At 43.4% G+C, this 26,691-nt stretch overlaps 1 long non-coding RNA gene across 1 annotated transcript in view; it reads right to left on the reverse strand.

Moving 5' to 3' along the window:
* The window catches only part of LOC126413292 (uncharacterized), a 1,052,422-nt gene that overhangs the window by 884,888 nt on the left and 140,843 nt on the right, over positions 1 to 26,691 (reverse strand). The gene's annotated exons all lie outside the window — the stretch shown is intronic.

A 26,691-nucleotide genomic window follows, 5' to 3' on the forward strand; every position in this document is an offset into this window, starting at 1 on the left:
TCCTATCCCAAAGGGGTATCATTATTCTCCCTACGTTTTAAGTACCTCCCCTTCACACGAGGGACAGAAGGTTTTGCAATAAGTGAAGTGAGGCTCAGTTTCAGTTTCAGTGGAAGACAGCATATGGAACCTGTTGATTAGAGGGTTGCGTGCAACACCTTGCTGGTCCCTAACTCCAATTTCCAGGACCCCTAGCAGTACCACTGACACGCCACTCACAATCCAGCGGACCGATCAAAGATGAAAATAGAAATACAGGCGATCGGTCAAGTGAAGCCTTTCCCCATATTTTAATAATCAAAATTGATTTTGGTAATCATTCTGATGTACATACGTACGAATCATTCGGTGAAATTTAGCTAAGCGATGTCGTGTTCATTGCGTCTATGTACTGATAAATGTAAGCAGATGTGACACGGCGAGTTGAAGGTTATAGAAACTTACATGTAGCTAAATGAATTTTAATTGGTTGAAGTTCATTCATAAATTCAATAAACATACTCTTTGCACAAAAAATTGAAGGGTAAGATTGGAAGCGACTGGACAAAGGTCGCCCCTAAATATCAGTCGTAAGTCATACACAATCTTGCGACTTCTATCGAAACAGCTACTCCCGTCAGCCACTGCTCCAAGTGTGTTCTCAGAGTGAACGATTAATATTTGTAGTATTAGATCAGTGTATGAGATCATGTGGAAATGATTCTTCTCCAATGACTTCTCACCGAAATGAAACACAGCATTAAACGATGTTGCTTAATTGTGTTGCTTAAGTGTTGCGCACACTATCATTTGATCGCCAAAGTAGGCAGCGAGAAGTCAATACATTAACAGCTTAAATTCCAGCGACGTCTAACGATTCAGTACTAGGAAGAAAATGTGAGCCTACTGTAATCAGACTGAGGATACGAACTGCTTTGGCACAAAGAGAAAAGTTGACCAACCCTACTTAATTATATGTAAGCAGAAGCAAAAATTATAAATTGTATGTAATTCCCTTTATGGATACATATGATTTAGAAGACAAACAAAGTGTCTCAGACAAACCTTGATTAGCAGTCTGGATGAGTGGTTTGCAAAAAGAAATTGCCCTAAATATAGCTGCAGTGGCTAAGATCTCCGTATTCATTAAATATGCGTTATGCATCTGAAGAAAGGTGAAATCGATTTTACGGCAGTGTTTCGCGTGCCACGGACAGACTGGATTCAGAAGTTCGTTATAGTTTCTTGTGAACGTATATTCTGAATATCTTATTTTCGTTGTTTGATGATGGCAAACCCTTTATCATTGTGAGATGATCCCAGAGTGAACAAATCAAATCAAATCATGTTGCTCGCCAGTCGCCTCGTCTCAAACTGATTCTAAAAAAAGGCTTTGCCGCTGCAGACCCTCTATTGTTGAGAACTATGTCACTTATCTTGTGTACTCTAAGAAAATATGCGGACAACTCACAACTAAGGAAACTATCCAGAGATAGTACTAGGGGCGTTACTAGGCTGGGATGACAGGAGCGAGGATAACTTTCTTCTGGAATTAAAAACGTAGATAGATAGACAGATAACAGATGGAGAGAGAGAGAGAGAGAGAGAGAGAGAGAGAGAGAGAGAGAGAGAGAGGATCTAGAGGGAGGTAGATAGAAAAATGTGGAAAATTCAAATGGGAAAAAAAGTGGAAAATTTAGTAAACTCAATCAGTCAAGAAATGTCTTTCACTATATTAAAATAATGAAAGATTGTTTTGGAAATCATTCTGGCGTAAATATATGCGAATCATGTATTATCCATGCTAAAAATCAATCTACATTAGGACCGGGCGAGGTGGCGCAGTGGTTAGCACAATGGACTCGCATTCGGGAGGACGACGGTTCAAACCCCCGTTCGGCCATCCCGATTTAGGTTTTTTGTTATTTCCCTAAATCGTTTCAGGCAAATGTCGGAATGGTTCCCTTGAATCCTTTCATAATCCGAGCTTGTGTTCCGCCTCTAATGATCCCGCTGCCGACGGGACGTTAAACACCAATCTCCTCCTCCTCCTCAATCAACATTAGGATAGAAACATTAGTTAATTTCAATAAATAACGAAATTAAGTAAATGTGAACAACTCTTCAGGCCAAGAATATGGCATAGTATCTGCTATGAGCGGCGTATACAATGGTGCGCAAATATATATATATTAAATCACAATTTAAATTTAGTACTTAAGAGCACTCCAGAGGCTAAGAAGCAAATCAAGAAACAGCTGAGAACCTGAACAATTCCTTTTGTTACAGGAAGCTATGCTGTTAGGTTTAAGAATTTGTTCTGCGAGTAGTTCCAATGCCTTGCAGTCCGAGTATGGACGTTGCAGCTGCATATGTTTTCTTAGGAATGGTGCTGTCAGAAACACAGATAGAAGGTTAGAGATGGAGCATAAACTCAGGTAGGGGACGTATGGATAACGAAATCACCCGTATCTTTTTCAAAGGAAACATTACATTTGTCTCAAGTGATTGGAAGGGAAATCATGGAAAACCTCTATGTGGATGGACGAACGGGGATTTGAATCGCTGTACCCTCGAAAACGAGTCCAGCGCCTTTCTATTTCTTCATGTGTCAGAAATCAAAGGCTCGTACGACAGACTATTTGCAGAAACTTTCAACATGTGTCAAAGATGGGCCACTGAGTGTAAATTCTTAACAAACTAATCAGAGCAGTAGAAGAGCACTTCGACGAGCTTTACGTAGACGAGAAGGTGACATAGCCCGTAACTAGTTTTATGTAACACTTTTTTATCGAATGACTGACAACATTTATTTACTGCTAATACCTGTTTATAAGGAATGGCGTATGTTGTTGACGCATTTGTGACAATGTAATCCTTCTCATGTCTGTTACGTTTTCATGACTTTCCTCATGACGTTAAACTTCTATTTCCAGCACAGATAATGTTGATAAGATCTTTATTTGAAGCCGTCCTGATGGAGCTAACAGAACCCACAGCTGTTGCACAGTCTGAGCGCTACACTAAAAATATTTATTAAAAATATTTACATTCTGTTATGAATCAGGAATGGTTTTTTGGTTTGGAAATAGTACTAATAGGAGGAAGAGGTCACGAACGGTCACAGTCTTGTTAGACCGGCGTGAGAGTGTAACAGAAGTGTTGAAAAATCTTAACTGGCAGAACTCGATGGAATACGCCGTACACCTCTCAAACGTGCTTGCCAAACTTCAAGACTCTCCTTCCAGCGTAAAAATCAGAAATGTCCTTCAGCCTCTTATTTGTCAATTCCGTAGAGTTCGTGCAGATAAAACGATGGAAATAACTCACACAGAGGTGCAGATGTATTCGCCTTCCCTTGCTCCATCCACGAATGGAATAGGAGAAAACTTCAATACATTGTTCAGTACTACCGCAGAGGAGGGTATCAGTAACCATAAGACAGTGACAGCATCTATGACTATTACAAGGACTGTTAAGGAAAGTAGGAAAATATTTTTGCCTAGCAAGAGTGACAGGATACGAACTGCTGATTATCTGTGTCGTCAACATCAGGACGAAGATGTAGAACACAAATTGAAAAAAAAAAAAAATCAAAAGGATCGTTCAATAAGCCTTAGACAAGTATGTTCCAAGCAAGGTCTTAAGGGATGGGACAGAGCCTCCGTGATTTAATACCCTAACTGCTATGTAAACACGGAAAGCTTCCTCACAGATTCAAGATAACTCAAAACCTAGCTAACAAACAAAAACTGCACGAGGCGAAAATATCTAGATCTACATGGATACTCTGCAAATCACATTTAAGTGCCTGGCAGAGGGTTCCTCGAACCACCTTCACAATTCTCTATTATTCCAATCTCGAATAGCGCGCGGAAAGAATGAACACCTATATCTTTCCGTACGAGCTCTAATTTCCCTTATTTTATCGTGGTGATCGTTCCGCCCTATGTAGGTCGGTGTCAACAAAATATTTTCGCATTCGGAGGAGAAAGTTGGTGATCGGAATTTCGTGAGAAGACTCCGTCGTAGCGAAAAACACCTTTCTTTTAATGATTTCCAGCCCAAATCCTGTATCATTTCTGTGACACTCTCTCCCATATTTCGCGATAATACAAAACGTGCTGCCTTTCTTTGAACTTTTTCGATGTACTCCGTCAGTCCTATCTGGTAAGGATCCCACATCGCGCCGCAGTATTCTAAAAGAGGACGGACCAGCGTAGTGTAGGCAGTCTCATTAGTAGGTCTGTTACACTTCTAAGTGTCATGCCAATAAAACGCAGCCTTTGGTTAGCCTTCCCCACAACATTTTCTATGTGTTCTTTCCAATTTAAGTTGTCTGTAATTGTAATACCTAGGTATTTAATTGAATTTACGGCTTTTAGATTAGACTGATTTATCGCGTAACCGAAGTTTAACGAGTTCCTTTTAGCACTCATGTGGATGACATCACACTTTTTGTTATTTAGGGTAAACTGCCACTTTACGTGCCATTCAGATATTTTTTCTAAATCGTTTTGCAGTTTGTTTTGATCTTCTGATGACTTTATTAGTCGATAAACGACAGCGTCATCTGCAAACAACCGAAGACGGCTGCTCAGATTGTCTCCCAAATCGTTTATATAGATAAGGAACAGCAAAGGGCCTATAACACTACCCTGGGGAACGCCTGAAATCACTTCTGTTTTACTCGATGACTTTCCGTTAATTACTACGAACAGTGACCTCTCTGACAGGAAATCGCAAATCCAGTCACATAACTGACGTCTCACGCAATTTTACTGCGAGCCGCTTGTGTGGTACAGTGTCAAAAGCCTTCCGGAAATCCAGGAATACGGAATCGATCTGAAATCCCTTGCCAATAGCACTCAGCACTTCATGTGAACAAAGAGCCAGTTGTGTTTCACAGGAAGGATGTTTTCTAAACCCATGTTGACTGTGTGTCAATAAACTGTTTCCTTCGAGGTAATTCATAATGTTCGAACATATATTGTGTTCGAACACAATATATGTTCGAACACAATATATGTTCTAACTGCTGCATATCGACGTTAACGATATGGGCCTGTAATTTAACGATTTGAGCATCAGTACTTGCTATTAGCCCTTGGAGCTCTGGTACTTTCCCAACACAGCTACGACAATTTACAAGTGTTATACCAATGGTTCCTGTATCTGTGTTCTTCCTGTGTTCAGCCTGCACCCTTTGTGACTGAAGCCCATCTTGTGTTTTCCCGAGAACCTCTAACCCAAAAAAACCGCCCAGTCCACGCCACACAGCCCCTGCTACCCGTGTAGCCGCCTCCTACATATAGTGGACACCTGACCTATTCAGCAGAACCCGAAACCCAACCACCACCCTTTGGCGCAAGTCGAGGAATCTTTAGGCTACACGGTCGCAGAAGCATCTGAGCCTCTGATTCAGACCCTCCACTCGGCTCTGTACCAGAGGTCCGCAATCGGTCCTGTCGACTATGCTGCAAATGGTCAGCTCTGCTTTCATCTTGCAAGCAAGACTGGCAAGACTATTTTCTTAGTCACGCTGTACAGCATTTGTAGCGTTCTTCCGGGCAAGGCAACAATACCTCCCCAACATTTCCTGTCCAGTTCTCTTATGTGAGCAGACAAAATATCTTCACTGAACTCATGTTTAAATAGTTGGATGTTTTTCAGTTTATTAATTGAATGCTTATATCCAGTCGTTAAGATCTTTTATCTAAAATGCGTTTTGTAAGTGTGCTGTTGTCAATGACCTATGTAATATTGGGGGGAAAGGGGCTAATCATCTGTTTACTTGAAGTTCCATAACGCGTAGGTGACCTACCTCTGCCGCACAGGGAGCCAATGTAAGTCTCTGCAATCGTTGGGATAACTGAGTCTGGGACGATGCATTTGGTACCCCTCATGCTGTCATAAGTATTGCAGTCATTGAGAGCGGAGACAATGAAATAGATATTACTCATATGATAAATAGAAAGTAACTCTAGTGTACATACACAAGCTCTGTGAAGTTATTTTGTCTATTCACAGAAGAGAACAGTACTGGAGATGTTGGAAAGGTATGCTTTGTCTGTAAACTGAAAAAAGAGTATAGATCGTGGTGGGGGAACACTATATGTGCTCTACAGCAAGACTGAGAATCAATTTCTCCTCTAGTAGTGCAGAACAGTGCGCAGAAATTTACGTAGATTCTGTCCATATGCGTTTCTTGCTTTAGTGTTATTAGTAACTCATATCTTCATTTCACACTCTGCGAAAAACATACACTTCTCGGGCATGGCGGGATACTGCATCACCACTCATTCGTAAGGCGCATTGTGGAGGGGATTAGTGTAACTTTGTGAAACAGCCAGTAGGTGCTTCTTGTGACATAGTGGGGTAAAGAGAGTGGGGGCTCATCTGCTCGCTCTTCGGTTTGCGGACCAACGAAGGAGAAAAGTGCACGACCACAATCTACCCACCAGCCCCCTCTGCCCTGTTACAACTGCCAGAACACATTTAATCCTTTAATACGGCTCTGCTACACTTAGGTGTGGTACAAATATTTAATATTTGTTCTTAAAACTCTTAATTTAACAATTGGCATTACTTTTGATAAGTTTTTTAATAATTAGCTGCTTTTCCATCCTCTTCAACGCTGTAACTATTGGCCCTAGAAAATTTAGTACAGTTTGAATTTTGTGCTGGGAAACATTTTTGCTAGAAGCCGTGGTGTTCGAGTTATAGAAGATAAATTTTAAAAAGTGGCCTTTAAAAACACCCCACCCGCACGCCCACATCCCACCGGACATGATTTTTAGTATGTTGTTCAGGACACTCCCTCCTACCATTGTACAAAAATTTTAAGATTACACGATTTTTTTTCTCCTAGAGCGACCTTAAGTGAAATGACCAAATAGAACAAATAGAAGGAAAAGCAAATGACAGCATGAGATTCATAGGAATAATCTTAAGAAAATGTAACTTATGCACGGAAGTAATGACTTACAAAACACTTGTCCGACCGAGTCTTGAGTGTTGGTCATCACTCTGGGGCCCTCACCATGTAGGACTAACAGAGGATATAGAAAAGATCTAACAAAAACTAGTGCGTTTCGTGATAGGGTCGTTTACTCGGCGTGAGAGCGTTACACATATGCTCAACAAAGTGCAGTACCAGACGCTACAAAAGAGGCGTAGTGCCGAGAAGAGACGAACAACACATTTTTCCTCCACATACGTCTCGTGAAATGATCACAATGAGGGTGTAAGGGTGCTGCGGATGAGAACCACAGGGGTTCTGACATGAAAAGAAATGGCACCCCAGCTCATCATTCCTGGTTGTCGGGTCGTATGGCGGCTGACAGGTTGGTATCCCGCTGCCTTATGGGGCATCTCCAGACACGTGTTCGCTGGTCATCGGCGCTCAGTTTGAAGCTGGATTCATCGCCCAAGACAAATCTGCTGCAGTCAATGAGATTCCAGGCCGAAGAAGTGTCTACAGAGGCCCCGAAGAGCAGTGGGATACCAACCTGACTGTCGCCCGCTATACATCCCAACAGCTAGTAATAATGAATACTCTGGGGTGCCATTTCTTTTCATAGCAGCACCCATTTCGTTGTTATCCTCGGCATCCTTACACCCCAGCGGTACGTCGACGATATTCTACGCCCTGTTTTGTTGCACTTCATATCAAAAAATCCTGGGTTTTAATTTCAGCAAGACAATGCACGCCCACCTACGGCGATAGTTTTCTACTTCTGGTCTTCGTGCTTTCCAAACCCTACTTTGGCCAGCAAGGTCGCCGGATTTCTCCGAAACTGAGAACGTTTGGAGCAGGACCCTTCAACCAGCTCGTTTTTTTAAGATCTAATGCGCCAACTGGACAGAATTTGGCACGAAATCTCTCTAGGAGGACATCGAAAAACCCTGTTAATCAGGTACAAGCCGAATAAGTGCTCGCATGAGGGCCAGAGGTCGGCCAAGGCGATACTGACTTGCTCAATCTGTAACCCTCTTCCTCTGTAATAAATCATCCCCTTTTTCTGAAATTGTAATCACTTGTTTGTCTGTACACGTAAATCGCATCTGCCGATTTACGTTCCATTCAGATAATTCCTTCGTAGCGCGGCGTGTTTCTTTTTTTTTCCTTTTTTTCCTTCTTTCAAGATTGTTCAAAATTAGGACAGTGGTGGTGTCAGTGCTAACTGAGCTCTCGATTATGTCCCATAAATTTTCGAGGGGATTCATTCCGATCGATCTAGATGGCAAAATCACTGGCTCGAATTGTCCAGAATGTTTTTCAAACCAACCGCAAACAATTGTGGGCCAGTGACATGGCTCATTGTCATTCATAAAAATTCCCTCGTTGTCTGGGAACATGTGGTCCATGAATGGCAGCAGATGGTCTCCAGTAGCTGAACATAACCATTTCCAGTCAATAACCAGTCCATTCCATCCAAAAACAGCCCGTACCATTATTGAGCCATCACCAGCTTGTGCAGTAACTTGTTGACAACTCGAGTCCATGCTTTGTGGGGTTTGTGTCACACTCGAATCCTGGCAATCAGCTCTTAACAATTAAAATCACTACTCATCTGACCCGTTCACGGTTTTCCAGTCTGTGGTCAAACCGATATGGCCGCGGGCCCAGGAGACGCACTGCAGGCGACGTCGTGCTGTTAGCTAAGGCATTCGCGTCGGTCGTCTGCTGCCATCACCCGTTAACGCCAAATTCCGCCACACTGTCCTAATTGATGCGGTCGTCGTACGTCTCTGCGGTTTTCTTCTCGCAGTGTTCCTTGTCTGTTAGCACTGACAACTCGACACTACTTCGCTGCTCTCGGTCGTTACGTGAAGGTCGTCGGCCAGTGCGTTGTCCGTGGTCAGAGGTAACAGCTGAAATTTGGAATTGGTTGAACTTGCTCTAAGCACTATGGGACTTAACATCTGAGGTCATCAGTCCCCTAGACTTAGAACTACTTAAACCTAAGGACATCACACACATCCATGCCCGAGGCAGGATTCGAACCTGCGACTGTTGCAGCAGCGTGGTTCCGGACTGAAGCACCCAGAATCGCTCAGCCACAGCGGCCAGCATATTTGGAATTCTCAGTACACTCTTGACACTGAGGATCTCGGAAAACTGAATTTCCTGACGATTTCCCAAATGGAATTTCCCATGCCTTTAGCTCCAACTACCAGTCCGAGTTCAAAGTCTGTTAATTCCCGACCTGCGACCATAATCATGTCGGAAACGTTTTCACATGAATCACCTGAGTACAAATGACAGCTTCGTCAATGACCTGCCCTTTTATACCTTGTGTACGCGATACTACTGCCATCTGTGTATGTGCCTATCGCTATCTCATGACTTTTTGTCACCCCAGAGTATACACGATGAACTTCTAATGCTAAAATAAGCCAGTGGAACGAAATGTGTAAGATCAGAGGTTGTGTTATGTTTATCAGATAGTAATCTATAAATAATCACATCCAAAACCCCTAATATCATAGCGTTTCAAAGCACTAAAAAGGTAGACCAATGTTAAATGTAGCATTGCATGTGCTGGAGGAGAGTTTGCAAGTAAATACTGTCCCACAAAGAACATAATGTCCACCATTTCTGCTTTAATAAGTTGGCAGCACTGAACGCTACTCGATTTTGATATGTTTCCTTTGTGGTTAGTGGTGGAACGCTTCATTACGGAAGAGCGAAAGCTCATTACAAATGTGGTGAATGTTTCGCAGCGACCGTCCACAAATAATCCGTACAATATTTGGTCCAGTTAATGCATGGTATAAGTCGACCATGACGAGACTAACTGCTAAATTTGAGAAAACTGGTTCGCTAGTGGACATCAAAAATTTATACAAATCGATTTGCACTTAAAAACTTCATACCTCTGAGGAACATGACGGATTGATATAATACATGTATGGACGTGGTGACATGGTAGTGTTGAGTTCTCGACCGCCACTATAGGCGAGAGAGAAAGATAAATTCACTGGAGCACACAGGACGGCCAGAATAAACGATAAAAATTTCCACCACACTACTGCAGCCGGTGCGAGACGATGTATAAGAGAACAATCGGACAGTAAGACTAACGTATAACGGTTGCGAATTTTCTACTTTAATGCTGTTCTTGAAAAACATAATTGAAAAATGAAGACTTAGCAGTTCAGTTGTACCCAAGATAAATAAGAAGCTATGAAAAATCAAATAAAATCTTACACTTAGAAATCGAAGATAGAATAAAGGAATGTAGGATATTTCAGCCAATTCTTGATTCTTCTGAAAGTCTTCTGGAGAGTCTACATCTGCAGTAATAATCCCTAAGCAACCTGACGATGTGTAGCGGATGGTACCTCTGGTACCACAAACTGGTCCCCCCCTGCCCTGTTCGACTTGCGAATGGCGCGTGGGAAGAATGATTTGTTAGTAAGACTCTGTATTAGATCTAATATCTCGCATTTTCTCATCGTGGTCATTTCACCAGATGTACGAGTATGTACGAGGAAGTAACAATTTGTCCGACTCTTCCCGCAAAGTCCTGTCTCGCAATATCGCTAGCAAACCTCTCCGTCATGAACAACGCCTCTCTTGTAGCGTCTGCCACTGGAGTTTGTCGAGCATCTCTGTAACGCTCTTGTGCGACCAAACGATCCCGTAACGAAACACCCCGCTATTCATTGGATCTCCTCTATCTCTATCCCCTGCCTGGTAAGGGTCCCAGATTGATTAACAGTACTCAAGAATCGATAGAACAAGCGCCTTGCTACTTATTTCGTGGATGAACTACATTACCTTAAGATGCTGAAAGCAAGGGGAAACTACAGCTGTAATTTTTCCCGAGGGCATGCAGTTTTACTGTATGGTCAAATGATGATGGCGTCCTCTTGGGTGAAATACTCCCGAGATAAAATAGTCCCCCATTCTGATCTCCGGGCGAAGACTACTCAAGAGGACGCCGTTATCAGGAGAAAGAAAACTGGCGTTCTACGGATCGGAGCGTGGACTGTCGGACCCCTTAATCAGGCAGTTAGGTTAGAAAATTTGAAAAGGGAAATGGATAGGTTTAAGTTAGATATAGTGGGAATTAGTGAAGTTCGGTGGCAGGAGGAACAAGACTTCTAGTCAGGTGAACACAGGGTTATAAATACAAAATCAAATAAGGGTAATGCAAGAGTAGGTTCAATAATAAATTAAAAAAATAGAAGAGCGGGTCAGCTACTACAAATAGCATAGTGAACGACTTATTGTGGCCAAGATAGACACGACGCCCATGCCTACTACAGAAGTACAAGTTTATATGCCAACTAACTCTGCAGATGACGAAGAAATTGATGAAATGTATAATGAGATAAAAGAAATTATTCAGATAGGGAAGGGAGACGAAAATTTAATAGTCATGGGTGACTGGAATTCGATAGTAGGAAAAGGAAGACAAGGAAACGTAGTAGGTGAATATGGATTGGGAGTAAGAAATGAAAGATAAAGCCGACTGGTCGAATTTTGCACAGAGCATAACTTAATCATAGCTTACATGGTTCAAGAATCATGAAAGAAGGTTGTATACATGGAAGAAACCTGGAGATACTAGAGGGTATCAGATAGATACTACAATGCTAAGACAGGGATTTAGAAACCAGGTTTTAAATTGTAAGACATTTCCAGGGATAGATGTGGGCTCTGACCACAATCTATTGGTTATGAACTATCGAATAAAACTGAAGAAACTGCAAAAAGGTGGGAATTTAAGGAGATGGGACCTGGATAAACTGACTAAACCAGAGGTTCTACAAAGTTTCAGGGAGAGCGTAAGGGAACAATTGACAGGAATGGGGGAAAGAAATACAGTAGAAGAAGAATGGGTAGCTTTGAGGGATGAAGTAGTGAAGACAGCAGAGGATCAAGTAGGTAAAAAGACGAGGGCTAGTAGGAATCCTTGGGTAACAGAAGAAATACTGAATTTAATTGATGAAAGGAGAAAATATAAAAATGCAGTAAATGAAGCAGGCAAAAAAGAATACAAACGTCTCAAAAATGAGATCGACAGGTAGTGCAAAATGGCTAAGCAGGGATGGCTAGAGGACAAATGTAATGATGTGGAGGCTTAGCTCACTAGAGGTAAGATAGATACTGCCTACAGAAAATTTAAAGAGACCTTTGGAGAAAAGAGAACCACTTGTATGAATATCACGAGCTCAGATGGACACCCAGTTCTAAGCAAAGAAGGGAAAGCAGAAAGGTGGAAGCAGTAGATAGAGGGTCTATACAAGGGAGATGTACTTGAGGACAATATTGTAGAAATAGAAGAGGATGTAGATGAAGATGAAATGGGAGATATGATAATGCGTGAAGAGTTTGACAGAGCAATGAAAGACCTAAGTCGAAACCAGACTCGGAGTAGACAACATTACATTAGAACTACTGACAGCCTTGGGGGAGCCAGTCCTGATAAAAATCTACCATCTGGTGAGCAAGATGTATGAGACAGGCGAAATATACCCTCAGATTTCAAGAAGAATATAATAGTTCTAATCCCAAAGAAAGCAGGTGTTGACAGATGTGAAAATTACTGAACTACCATTTTAATAAGTCACAGCTGCAAAATACTAACGCGAATTCTTAACAGACGAATGGAGAAACTGGTAGAAGCCAACCTCGGGGAAGATCAGTTTGGATTCCGAAGAAATGTTGGAACACGCGAGGCAATACTGACCCTAAGACTTACCTTAGAAGACAGCTTAAGAAAAGGCAAACCTACGTTTCTAGCATTTGTAGACTTAGAGAAAGCTTTTGACAATGTTGACTGGAATACTCTCTTTCAAATTCTGAAGGTGGCAGGGGTAAAATATGGGGAGCGAGAGGCTATTTACAATTTGTGTAGAAACCAGACGGCAGTTATAACAGTCGAGAGACATGAAAGTGAGGCAGTGGTTGGGAAGGGGAGAGACAAGGTTTTAGCCTCTCCCCGATGTTATTCAGTCTGTATATTGAGCAAGCAGTAAAGGAAACAAAAGGAAAATTCGGAGTTGGAATTAAAATCTATGGAGAAGAAATAAAAACTTTGAGGTTCACCGATGACATTGTAATTCTGTCAGAGACAGCAAAAGACTTGGAAGAGCAGTTGAACGGAATGGACAGTGTCTTGAAAGGGGGATATAACACGAGCATCAACAAAAGTAAATCGAGGATAATGGAATGTAGTCAAATTAAGTCGGGTGATGCTGAGGGGATTAGATTAGGAAATGAGACGCTTAAAGTAGTAAAGGAGTTTTGCTATTTGTGGAGCAAAATAACTGATGATAGTCGAAGTAGTGAGGATATAAAATGTAGACTGGCAATGGCAAGGAAAGCGTTTCTGAAGAAGAGAAATTTGTTAACATCGAGTATAGATTTAAGTGTCAGGAAGTATTTTCTGAAAGTATTTGTACGGAATGTAGCCATGTATGGAAGTGAAACATGGACTATAAATAGTCTGGACAAGAAGAAATAGAAGCTTTCAAAATGCGGTGCTACAGAAGAATGCTGAAGATTAGATGGGTAGATCACATAACTAATGAGGAGGTATTGAATTGAATTGGGGAGAAGAGGAGTTTGTGGTTCAAATGGCTCTGAGCACTATGGGACTTAACTTCTGAGGTCATCAGTCCCTTAGAACTTGGAATTACTTAAACCTAACCAACCTAAGGACATCACACACATCCATGCCCGAGACAGGTTTCAAACCTGCGACCGCAGCGGTCGCGCGGTTCCAGACTGTAGCGCCTACCGCTCGGCCACTACGGCAGGCAGGAGTTTGTGGCACAACTTGACTAGAAGAAGGGATCGGTTGGTAGGACGTGTTCTGATGCATCAAGGGATCACCAATTTAGTATTGGAGGGCAGCGTGGAGGGTAAAAATCGTAGAGGGAGGCCAAGAGATTAATACACTAAACAGATTCAGAACGATGTAGGTTGCAGTAGGTAGTGGGAGATGATGAAGCTTGCACAGGATAGAGTAGCATGGAGAGCTGCATCAAACCAGCCTCAGTACTGAAAACCACAACAACAACAACAAGATGCTTGCAATGAATCTCAGTCTGGGATCTGCTTTCCCCACCATTTTTTGTGGGGTCATTTGACTTAAGGTCGCCCTGAATAATTGCTCTTAGATATGTTACGGCAAATACTGTTTCCTGCAATCTGTCATCAATAGTGTAGTTGTACAGCAGTGAAACACTTTTCCTGCGTATGCACCACGTGTTATACAGATTTACGTTAAGGGTCAACTGCCACAGGCTGCGCCATTCGTCAGTCTTCTGTAGGTCATTTTGCAAATCAATACTGTTGTCTGCCGTTAGTATTTTCTTATAGACAACTGCATTATCTGTGAATTTATACACCTGCAGACAGTAATGGTCCAACTACGTTTCCTTGGTGTACTCCTTAAATAAACTTTACATCTGTCGAATTGGTTCCGTCACGAGCGGCGTGTTCTCCCTGTAAGGAAATCTTGAATCCAGTCGCAAATCTGGTCCGATACTCCGTAAGTTCATATTTTGTTTTTCACTAAACGGCAGTGCGGAACGGTAACAAATTTCTTCCTGAAATCAAGGAACACGGCATCAACCGGAGCGCCATTGTGTCCAGCGCTATGGACATCACGGAGGAACGCAGAGAGCTGAGTTTCGCAAGATCTCTGTTTGCGGGATCCATGTTGATTTTTATAGAGGAGATTTTCGTTCCCCATATAAAACATGTTTCATGATTCTACAATAGATTGACGTCAACGATATAGGCCCATAATTACGAGCATCTGTTCTGCGACCCTAATTGGAAACAGGAATGACCTGCGCTATTTTCCAATCGCTAGGTACCATTCGTTGCTGCAAAGAACAACGATAAACTGCAGCTAGAAGGCGAGCAAATTCTTGCGCATAACCTTTGTAGAATCTTACAGATATCTCATCTGGTCCTTATAGCCTTCCGCTATTAAACTATTCCAAGTGCTCAGCTCAATACTTCCCATTTCGACGATCGTACGATGGTTGAAAGGAGGGACCGTATTACGATCTTCCGCTGTGAAATAATTTCGGAAGACCGAATTCAATACGCCGGCCTTCTCTCTGTTATCTTCCCTTTTAGTGCCTGTACGGCCACTGAGTAATTGAACAGATGATTTCGTACTGCTTATTAATTTTACATAAATCCAAAACCTCTTCTGGGTTTTAGTCAGATTAGTTGGCAAAACGTTTACTTTCGAAGTACTTGAACGCTTCTCTCATTGCTCTCGTAAACTTATTTTCGTCTCGCTCAGCTTTTGTTTGTCTGGTCACTTACCTCGAATCTGTGACAAAGCTATCTTTGTTTACGCAGCAGTTTTCGAACACGGTTATTACATCACGGCGGATCTTACCCATCCCTTAAGGCATAGCTCGGGACATACACTGATCAGCCAGAACATTATGACCACCGATCTACTATCGACATAAACCCGTCCAGGTGACAGCAGCGTTACTTGGCGAGGAATGACTCCTAGTCAGACACACGCGCGGTGCGAGTAGCGTCAGTGAGCGTGCTATCAGTGTGTAGAATGGGGAAGGAGCGCAATCTGAGTTTGACCGAGGGCAGATTGTGATGACCCGGAGGCTCGGTACGAGCATTTCGGAAACTGTACGACTTGGGGTGTTCGAGGATTGTTGTGGTGAGTGTCTTCAACACGTAGCGGAGCCAATGTGAAACCACGTCCAGACGTCGTGTGGTTGGGCGGCAGCCCCTCAGTACAGATGTCGAACGTCGTAGTCTGGGCAGACTGTTAAACAGGTCAGGCGGCGGACTATGGCGGAATTCACATCAGACTTTAACGCTGGGCAGAGTAGAAGCGTGTCGTCCGGAGCTCGTGGTCGTGCGGTAGCGTTCTCGCTTCTCACGCCCGGGTTCCCGGGTTCGATTCCCGGCGGGGTCAGGGATTTTCTCTGCCTCGTGATGACTGGATGTTGTGTGGTGTCCTTAAGTTAGCTAGGTTTAAGTAGTTCTAAGTTCTAGGGGACTGATGACCATAGATGTTAAGTCCCATAGTGCTCAGAGCCATTTGAACCATTTTTTTTTTTTAAGAAGCGTGTCTGAACACACAGTGCACTGAACACACTTAACGATGGGTCTCCGCACCCGACGACCCACGCATCTGCCAATGTTAACAAAACGACTGAAATGGGCGAGTGACCATCGGCACTGGACGGTGGCACAGTGACAGAGCGTTGCGTGGTATGATGAATCACAATACCCTCTTCATTATGCCGATGGGAGGGGAACAGCTTCTTGACTACTGCTGGACGGAGACAAGCTGGCGTCGGCTCCATTACGCTCGGGGGAACATTCACATGGGCCTCTATGGGTCTAGATGAGCTCGTGCAAGGCACCATGACGGCCAAGGAGTATCGTACACTCATTGCAAACCACATACACCCCTTGATGATGACCATGTTTCCCGACGGCAGTGGCATTTTCAACAACATTGCGCGCCTTGTCACAAGGCCAGGAATGTGATGGTGTGGTGCCGGAAACACAGTGGTGAGTTCCAATTGATGTGCAGCCGAACTAGCTCGCCAGACCTGAACCCTATCGAACGCATCTGGGATGTGTTTGAACGTGTTGTCAGAGCTCATCGCCCCTCTCCACAAAATTTACTGTAATCAGGTGACTTGTTTGTGCAGATGTAGTGCCAACTCCCTCTAATGACCTATCAAGGCCTCATTGCTTCCATGCCATAACGCTTCGCCGCTGATATCCGTGTCGAAGGTGGACATACCGGCTATTATGTTGGTGGTCATAATGTTCTAGCTGATCAGTGCACTTGTCTAAGTCATATTCAACTATGTATTTGAAGTTTTTCCATTTGTGCTTCATATCTTTGTCTTCAGCACTTAATATTTGATGTTGACTACTCAGATACGCTGCAGTTTGTGTTCTGTCACTCTTTCAAAGCAAAAACATATGTTCCTCCCTTCCTTAAAGTTCCTTTTAAAACACGTAGTCATAGTTGCTACCACAGCTTTATGAACACTGGTACCTTCCTTTACGTTAACTTATTCGATTACTTCAGCTGTGTTTGTTACTAGGAGGTCTAAGACATCACCTTTACGACTTGGTTCTTTAATTATTAGCTCGAAGTAATTTTCGGACAAGACACTCAGAATAATGTCATACGAAGCCCTAATCCTTGGTACCAGTTTTGATAGCACGACTCTCCCAATCTGTGCCTCGAATGTTTAAGTCTTCGCTTACTATAACGACATAATGAAGAAAGTTATTAACGATATTCTGCAAGTTCTTTCTGAACCCTCTACGGCTGCAACTCCTGACCCTGGCTGTCTATAACAGCATTAACATTTCAAGTAACGCACACTAAGATGTAAATGTATGACAAATGGAGATAAAATACAGTGACAGAATGGTGACACACAGGGCCTACAGAGACTACGAAGAAAAGCAGAAATTGATAATGCTGATAACTGAGTTTGTCTGGGAACAGAGGCATGCTCTCGGACACAATATTTATCGAAAGTGAAACATGGACCTTGTAATAACTGGCGAAGAAAAATCGAGAAACGTATGAAATGTGGTGCCGCAGAAAGACGTTAAAAACGAAGTTCGACAGGATAAGGAGCCAGAGAAAAACGAGAAAAAATACAGAGAAAGCCACCAGAAGGTTAATGCTTCAGAAATATGATAACTTGGTCACGAGAGAAAAGTGAAAGGAAAAACTGTTGGCGCAGTCAAAGAATCGAGTACATAATACAGATTATCGAAAGCGTGAGGAGTAGTAATGTGAACAAATGAAAGAAATTAAGTACTACTTCGAACTGTTGAAAGGCTTTCCCTATAGAAAAATGATGATTAATGAATAAAATATTTCCTATCAGTTACACCGAACGAGGCATGTCACGGATATTTCAGTTAAATGAAAATTCAGCACTAGATAATCACTGACTTAATGCAAACATGTAACACAAAAAAATTTGTTAGTGTCACGTTCTCCAGAGATTTTTTATGTAGTCTCTCGACTGCAAAATTGTTACATTCGTTTCATTTAAAAGGAAAATACAGATTTTTTTGTACACGTGCATCTCTTAAACTGTATTTGGGATAGCTGCAGGAAAAGACTTGCACATGTGAAAGCTGGCTTCAAAGACAGTATACAAGTAGTTATTCATCATCCCATGCAAGATATTTTCTACATGACATACACTGCCTGACAAAAAAAAGTTATGCACTCAAAAGGAGAGGGGGAAACGAAATGAAACGTCATGGGTTGAGAGAGTGTGTGATACTGTTTCAATGACTACAACATCGAGTCAAATTTACAACGAATTTGGCAGTAGGAACCCACCTGTCAGCATGACATGGATGCAAGCATTGGTTCGGCTGGGAAATCCTCTCCTGAGTCAAGCTGGCCTACAGCTGTTGTACTGGTTCTTGAAATACTGGATACTGGCACGTCAGAGCTGGTCCCACGCATGATCTATCGGGGACTGATCTGAGTATCTGGCCGGTAACAGAAGTATCTCAATATCACGCAAACTGTTCGCAGAGACATGTGCCATATGTGGATGAGCATTCATCTGCTGAAACATGGCACCACGGAGTATGAGAGGAAACGCACGAGGATGCAGGAGGTCTGCAACGTACCTCCGTTGCATCACGGTACCCTCAACCACTAAAAGTGTGACCTGAAGTCAAATTGCAAGGTTCCCCACACCACGATGCCAGGCATAATACTGATGTACATTTCAAAACATTGATTAATGGGATCTCTACCCAGATAGCGCCATACTAGCCGACGATGGTTATCTGAGGTGGTGAAGAACCGCGGTTCAGCGGTGAAAACATTGCGACACCGTTCATCTGCTGCCCGTGCTTTCTGGTCACGGCACCATTCCAAACGCAGCCGTTTGTGCTATAATATTAACGGCCACCTATACATGGGACGGTAATTCCTCAGTCCGGCTGCTGCTGTCTCATACCAATAGTGCGGAATAACACAGAATGTTGAAGGGAGTCCAGTACTTGCTCTCGGATGGTAGATGTAGATGCAAAGGGGTTACGATGTGCTTGGTGTACATCACTGCGATCCTCCCTTTTGGTTGTCACGCGCAGTCGATCGGAACGTTGACGACGAGTGTACATGCTATCACGGCGCTTGCAGTCCAACATCGGGCCCCTGTCGCATCCGAATGCCCCACAAATTTGGATAATGCACAAACTGGCCAAATATCGACCAAGAACGAGGCCCTTTTCAAACCCTGTCAGGTACTGATAACGCTGTGTCATATGAGCAGGTTTTATTTCCGTGTCGTTAACAGTGATCACTTAACATCTAATGCTGTATATTCTGCTTATATACTTTTCTAAGCTTGGCAAAAACACTGAACACGAACGACACTAACTGAATCTCATGGCCGTTCTACCGTCACACATAACTGCAACTCTGATAATTTACCTATCCGCCGATGGTGCTTCGTGTATAAAAGTACATTCGCATCCGATAATATGTTTTGTGTCCTTTACTGTTTCCGAAGCAGTGTACTCAAACTTAAATGAGAAGTGAACAACTTAATCTGCAAGTACACAGACATTAATGCAAGTCTGTTAGCACTTGTGGTAAGGTGGCTCTGCGAAAGAGTGCTTCTACAGCCCAACATTTGATACGCTTCATCACGTAAGGAGGACTCTTCTAAAACGCTGTACATGATCCGGTACTGTTCGCTGTGCGTGCTCCTTTCATCGTTCGTTTTAAGGGCCGGCGTTTTTCTGAACGGCAACCTAGCAGTCAGTGGAGTGCTTGTTGAGACGGCCCGCATTTCGGATGAAGCGCTTGTCGAGGGTTCAGGCCATCCCCTCATTATGCGGCGATGCACGGCGGCGCGAGAACCAACAGCGTCCGGCCCGGACCGCGCTCTCGGAATTAATCGTCCACACACACACACACACACACACACACACACACACACACAACGAAGGCGCATACCACGCCGCGACACCCAGAAACTTGCCTCGTGGCTAGTCAAAGTGCGTCTGCTATAAATGATTCCATTGCACTGACTTACACATTCGAAACACATCAACGAACCACCAGCAGAAAAGTTTTAATGGTTAATGCTGAATTACACACACACACACACACACGACAGAGAGGGAGGAGTGGTGCGAGGGGGAGGCGAAAGGAGAAAGAGAGAGAGAAGGGAGGGAGGCGAAGAAGAAGAAGGGAGGGAGGGAGGGAGGGAGAGCGAGAGAGAGAAGCAGAGTGTGTGAGAGGGGAGTAGGCAGGTGGAGAGAGAGGGGGGAGCGAGAGAAACATACACAAATAGGGGTAGAAAAAGAGGTTTTTCTTTTTGCGCGCGTGAGGGAAAGCGGTAAAGGGGAGGAGAGGGAGAGGGAGAGGGAGAGAGAGAGAGGGAGAGAGGGAGAGAGGGAGAGAGAGAGAGAGAGAGAGAGAGAAAGAGAGAGAGAGAATGTAGGATGACAAAGAGGACCGCAGTGTTAACAACCAACTGCTTTTAAAATCCGAAGTCGAAACACCCTTACTCTCCTATGTTCAATTTCGTCACGGACAAATCATTGGTTTCAGAATAACATCCTTCCCCGAACTCTATAATTCGCCAAGGAAAATATTTTTCGTACCTGCCTCAGAATATTTCGTTCACATCGCTACAAACCAAGAGTTTTCCTTCAATCAATCGGACCTGAAAAAAATTGACAATAACATGATAACGATTGTATTCATTTATTGTAACATGTTACTGTTTTCAAGCGTTGGTGTCGCTGTACAACTTTTAACCCCCATATCCTTCAACTGTATTACCAAATTGACCGTTCCGTAGGTCTCAGGATGCTTCCCATCAACGGAACCGTTCTTTTACTAGAGTTGTACCATAAACATCCTTTTCCCCAGTTCGGTTCATTAGTCCCTCATTAACTATTTCATCTACCCATCTGATCTTCCGCAATCTTCTATAGCACCACATTTCAAAAGCTTTTTTTTCTCCTAGTCTGAACTGCTTATCGCCAACGATATGGCTACACCCCCGACAAATACCTTTAGAAAACAATTCTTAACACTTCAATTCATATTAGGTGTTAAAAAGTTCCTCTTTTTCAGAAGTGTTTTTCTTGCTATTGTCAGTCTGCGTTTTATATCCTCTTTATTTCGAGCATCATCAGTTGTTTCACTGCGAAAATAACAAAACTTTTAGTGTCTCTTCTCGTCTATTTCCATCAGCTTCGGTTGGTTTAATTCGACTGCAATGCACTACTTTTGTTTTACTTTCGTTATGTTCATCTTACGATCTCTTTTCAAGACACTATGCATTCCGTTCAACTGTTCTTCCAAGTCCTTCGTCATCGCTAACAGAATTATAATGTCATCGGCAAACCGCAAAGATGTTATTTCTTCTCCCTGAACTTAATTTCCTTTTCCAAATTCATCCTTGTTTTCCTTCACAACTTGCTCAATGTACAGGTTGAATAACATCGAGGATAGCTACAAGCTTCCTTCACTCCTTTCTCTACTACGACTTCCACTTCGTGTCCTTCGACTATTATAACTGCAATGTGGTTTCTGTACAAACTGTAAATAACCATTCTATCTCTGAATTTATCCTTGCTACCTTCAAAATTTCAAAAAGCGCAACCCAGTCAATATTGGCAAAGCTTTGTCTAAAACTACAAAATAAGATATTAAGTAAATCATAACAGTTTTGCTGCTCTGAAATAGTGTAAAAAAGGCTCACTGGATCACCCTTGTTTTCCTTCGGCCTTCGAACGGCTGCTCTGAAATAGTGTAAAAAAGGCTCACTGGATCACCCTTGTCTTCCTTCGGCCTTCGAACTGACCTACCCAGCCAGTTACAGCGGGATATACGGTTTAACGTGGACCGCAATCCATGAGGCAATTCTGCATTCTTCACAGTAATAATAAACACTGTTAGAGATGAAAGAAGTAGTAAGTGACATATAAATGATCATCAGACCTTTAAATCCGTCATGTAACACTTTGCCGGTCAGTCAGTGAGTGACATTCTTAATGTAAAGAAGTAAAGATACGAAATTGATGCGACGCTTTATTCGTAGTTTATATTATGCCATTCCAATCATCAAGTAGTCATCATACCGATAAAACATCACAACAGCGAGCACCAGTGCCAAACGCCGAACTGACAAATATCGAGACATATGATCACAGAACTGAAAACTAACATCGCACAAAAGAGGAAAGAAAATTAGACCTGATGGGATACCCGTTCGATTCCATATAGAACACTTCTGATAACGGATTATTCGGGATTACAGGAGCAACGAGACGTTTCAAGTGATTGGAAAAATGCTTTGGTCATTTTCGTGGCGGGCGTCAGCTTTTCTCCCGTACCGCTAACGTTAATCTGTTGTGAAATATGTTTTATCTTCGTGTTATGGAATACCGAAAATCTTCTCTATAGGAAACAACTCGGACCGGGTAAGCAGTGATGGTGCGTATCTCTGTTTATCCAAGAGGTCCATAAGGTAGTACATTGCGCCGCCCAGATCGACAGCATTTTACTGATTTACGGAAGATGTCCGATACAGTTCCGTACGTCACTTAGTGAACAAAATACGATCTGTTGAATATAAGAGAGCTTTGTAATTGAAGCCTCACAAGCAAATAAAACTCAGTACACCTTTTTTAACGAAGAGACAACGTCGAATGTGAAATCGGTTACGGCTGTTCCCCCAAAATTTCTATAGAACGGTTTTTGTTTGCAATAATGTCGGAAGCACCATGAAGGATTTACACATGCGGACTCAAGCGATAAATGAAAATTTGTACCGCAGCCGGCATTAGTGCAAATTTTCATTCGTCGCTTTAGTCTGCATGTACACCAGGATCACAAAACATAAATGACATTGCAAGTTTGGACAGGTACAGAAATCGGCCGTGGCACACACTGTGTGAGACTGACCACGTAGTAAAATTCGCCGACACGGAAGTTGTGGTTGAAGAGAAGAGCTACCACACCCGCTTGTTCAGAGACACTATAGAAACACACACACACGAGAATAGCTCCAACGAGAAAGAAGAAAGCCTCAAGGTAAACGGATCCTGGCCTCACCTGCTGCGGCGAACGACCGTTGCAAGTAGCAAGAGTAGCGGAGAAGCCCTTGGACGTTGGCGCGTTAGGTACATTTAGTCTGCGGCCGCGAATTCGGCTCCGTCCACCACCAGTAAAGAAGGGTGGTAACTTTGACAATGTCAGCCACTCGTGCTGGCGAAACGTCAGGAAAATCATCAGACGTACGTCGGCCTAAGAACCCGAGAGAGTAGCTAACAGCCGGCCAGTGTGGCCGTGCGGTTCTAGGCGCTTCAGTCTAGAACCGCGTGACCGCTGCGGTCGCAGGTTCGAATCCTGCCTCGGGCATGGATGTGTGTGATGTCCTTAGGTTAGTTAGGTTTAAGTAGTTCTAAGTTATAGGGGGCTTATGACCATAGATGTTAAGTCCCATAGTGCTCAGAGCCATTTGAGAAGCCAACAGGCAGTTTGTCAACAAGTTGCCACGAAAGCATTGACAGTTTTGTATTACGCTTCTACGGGGAGGAGATCTACAGGATGTAACAACGCCTTGACCGACGACGGAAGAAGAAAGCGCAGTTTATGTCCTCTCACGCCTTTCGGCCGCGATGTCGGGTGAAAGTACTACACGAAGTTCTTGAAATGCAAGCGCTTATTCACCACCGCCCAAGCACACCATACCTACAACTGAATGGAACGACCTTTTCTTCGTGAGCGAAATCATGCAACATGGAGATACTGACAAGAACGGATGAGGAACTTCTGGATATTTTGTGTCAACTAAGTAGCAGAATGCATCGAAACGACTGGGACAAGATCGACAGCATCACTAACAGGAGTACGCTGAACGAACTCGAGAGCTGCACTGAGTGGCAGATGAATAAGTTTGCACGATGCCGGAAGCAGACTGACACGGCGGTTCTCGACATGTCACGGACAGTGGTCAAACTCACAGAACGACAACTGACACAAGAGAAAGAGTCTGTCCTTCAAACAGGGGGGAACCATCCCGAGAACTATACCTACGGAGGACATCATTCCTGATACCGAGACGGCCATTTGGACCCTTCCTTGTGAAAAAGCAGAGGAAATACGCACTGAAACAGCCAGGATACAGTACCGAGCAAAACCACCAGCTTGCAACCTGAAGAAAAGAGAGGTACAAGATATTAAGAAGTTTAACGCCGACAAGAGTATATTGGCACTGCCAGCTGATAATGAAAATGCGAACGTCGTAATGAAGACCGAAGATTATGAACTGAAGATCCGGGACCTATAAAATCCGATGACATAACGAAAACTAAACGCAGATCCGACGCAGCGTATCACACGGAATGCAAATAGGTTAATCACAGCATCTTCTCTGCCGACGGACATACGGAGAAACCTGCGCAACACAGAAGCCCCACCAACTCGCCTGTATGGATTACCAAACATCCATAAGAGTAACGTTCCACTAACACCGATTGTTAGCGCTCCTGTCTCACCCACGTATAAACTGGTAAAACACTTGACCTCTCTTCTCCAGCCACACGTGGGAAAGACTGACACATATATAAAGGACTCGCGACTTTTCATTGAGAAGCTGAAAAAACTAAAACCTGCACCAAACGACATCCTGGTCAGATCTGATGTTTCTTTGTTACGAAATTGCCACCCAGCGACTCTCTAGAGCACATTGGTTCCATTTTCCCGCAAGGCATCAGAAAGCTCTTTCATGCCTGTCTCACCACGAGCTATCTCACGTGGAATGGCATATTCTATGAAAAGCTGGAAGACGTCGCCATGGGTAGTCCTCTTAGTCCAGTGGTGGCCAACTTCTTCATGGAGCACTTCGAAGAACAGGTACAGGACTTGGTTCCTTGTAAATCTAAGGTGTGGAACAGATACGTCAATGATACCTGCGTTGTGTGGAGCCATGGTGAGGAATAGCTCGGTGACTTCCTGAGACACTTGAACAGCCTCCATGCTGACATAAAATTTACCATGGAAGTAGAAAGAGACAAAAACTACCATTTAAAGATGTGCTGGTCACAAGGGACGGTGAAAACCTGGGACACAGCGTGTATCGAAAACCGATATACACGGACCGATACCTGTATAAACTATCAAATGACCACCTGACCCAGAAAAGAGGCATGATTAATACGCTCGTAACGCGAGCAAGACGAATATGTAAGCCGCAGCACCTCAGACGCGAAATACAATGCCAGGTAAGTGTTCTGAGGAACAACGGGTGCACCACAAGCTATTTTATAACAGAGTCAAACACTCGGCGAAGTGACAAATCAGAAAAAGAAATGTCGGGTACGGCCTTTCTGCCATAAATTCCCAGAGTGACGGACAGAATCGGCCGTATATTGCCCAAGCAGGGCGTAAAGACTATTTACAAACCGACAAAGAAGATCAAAAAATGTCTCATACCTGCAAAGGATAAAGGGACCCACTTGCAATGTCGGGAATATACCGCATACCATGCACATGCAGAAAGGTTTATATTGGAATGATTGGACCATCAACCAACACCTAAGCAACACTGCAGGCTGGGACAGGTAGAGAAATCGGCCGTGGCAGAGCACACGCTGTGTGAGACTGACCACGTAGTAAAATTCGCCGATACGGAAGTTCCGTCTGTAGAGAAGACCTACCACACCCGCTTGTTCAGAGAAGCTATGGAAATACATAAATACGAGAACAGCTTCAACAAGAAAGAAGAAAGCCTCAAGGTAAACGGATCCTGGCTTCCCGTGCTGCAGCAAACGACCATTCCAGGTAGCAAGAGGAGAACCGCACCGGAAATGACCTCGGAAAAGCCCTTGGACGTTGGCGCGTGAGGTACATTAGGTCTACGGCCGCGAGCTCGACTCCAGTCCACCACCAGCAATGGAGGGACGGTGAAACTCTTACAATGATACCCACTCGTGCTGGCGAAACGTCAGGAAAATCATCAGACGAATATCGGCCGAAGAACCTGAGACAGAAGCCAACAGGCAGTTTGTCGCATACCATGGATGTTCGACGCTTGAAAAGGTCTCTGAAACCATATTGTTTATTTGACTCCTTGAAGGAGTTAGCGGATGTTGTTGTATACAAGGAAACTCCAACTATGTAAATTTGTAGCGAAATGCAGTAAGTTCTATAGAAGATCGATGATTTGACCCTCTGTATAAACAAATTTGCCGTACTGCTTACAGTTAGGCGGAAAGTCTCACATGATTGATGATCTATCACAAGAGACAGACAACACTGTAAAAAAATCTGTGAATACGTATCCAGAGCCGTTGAAAGTGCAATGACCACATACAAATATTTGTAACAGAGGTAGATGCCAGACTGGAATTAGTACAATGGGAATCTAAATAAGAAACGTTTGGCACATAACCAATGGTCAGAAATGCACAGTTGTGGAGTTAAGGTTACAAAATGGCAGCCCATCAGCGACGGGTGCGTGTCAGTCAACAACCGCGGAGAGCTGGTCGCAATAACTTTTGAGATCACGACAATCGTTCGGGAAAAGCCAGGAATTTTCGAGAGGGAGGACCAGTCATTTAATTGAAGATATCAACTATGTGGTGATGTCGAACACAGAAATTTCGTATATTTACTGTAAAGAAATGGTGTACGACAAAACTAGGTGATA

This window comes from Schistocerca serialis, chromosome 1 (genome assembly GCF_023864345.2).
Source record: "Schistocerca serialis cubense isolate TAMUIC-IGC-003099 chromosome 1, iqSchSeri2.2, whole genome shotgun sequence".
NCBI lineage: Eukaryota > Metazoa > Arthropoda > Insecta > Orthoptera > Acrididae > Schistocerca > Schistocerca serialis.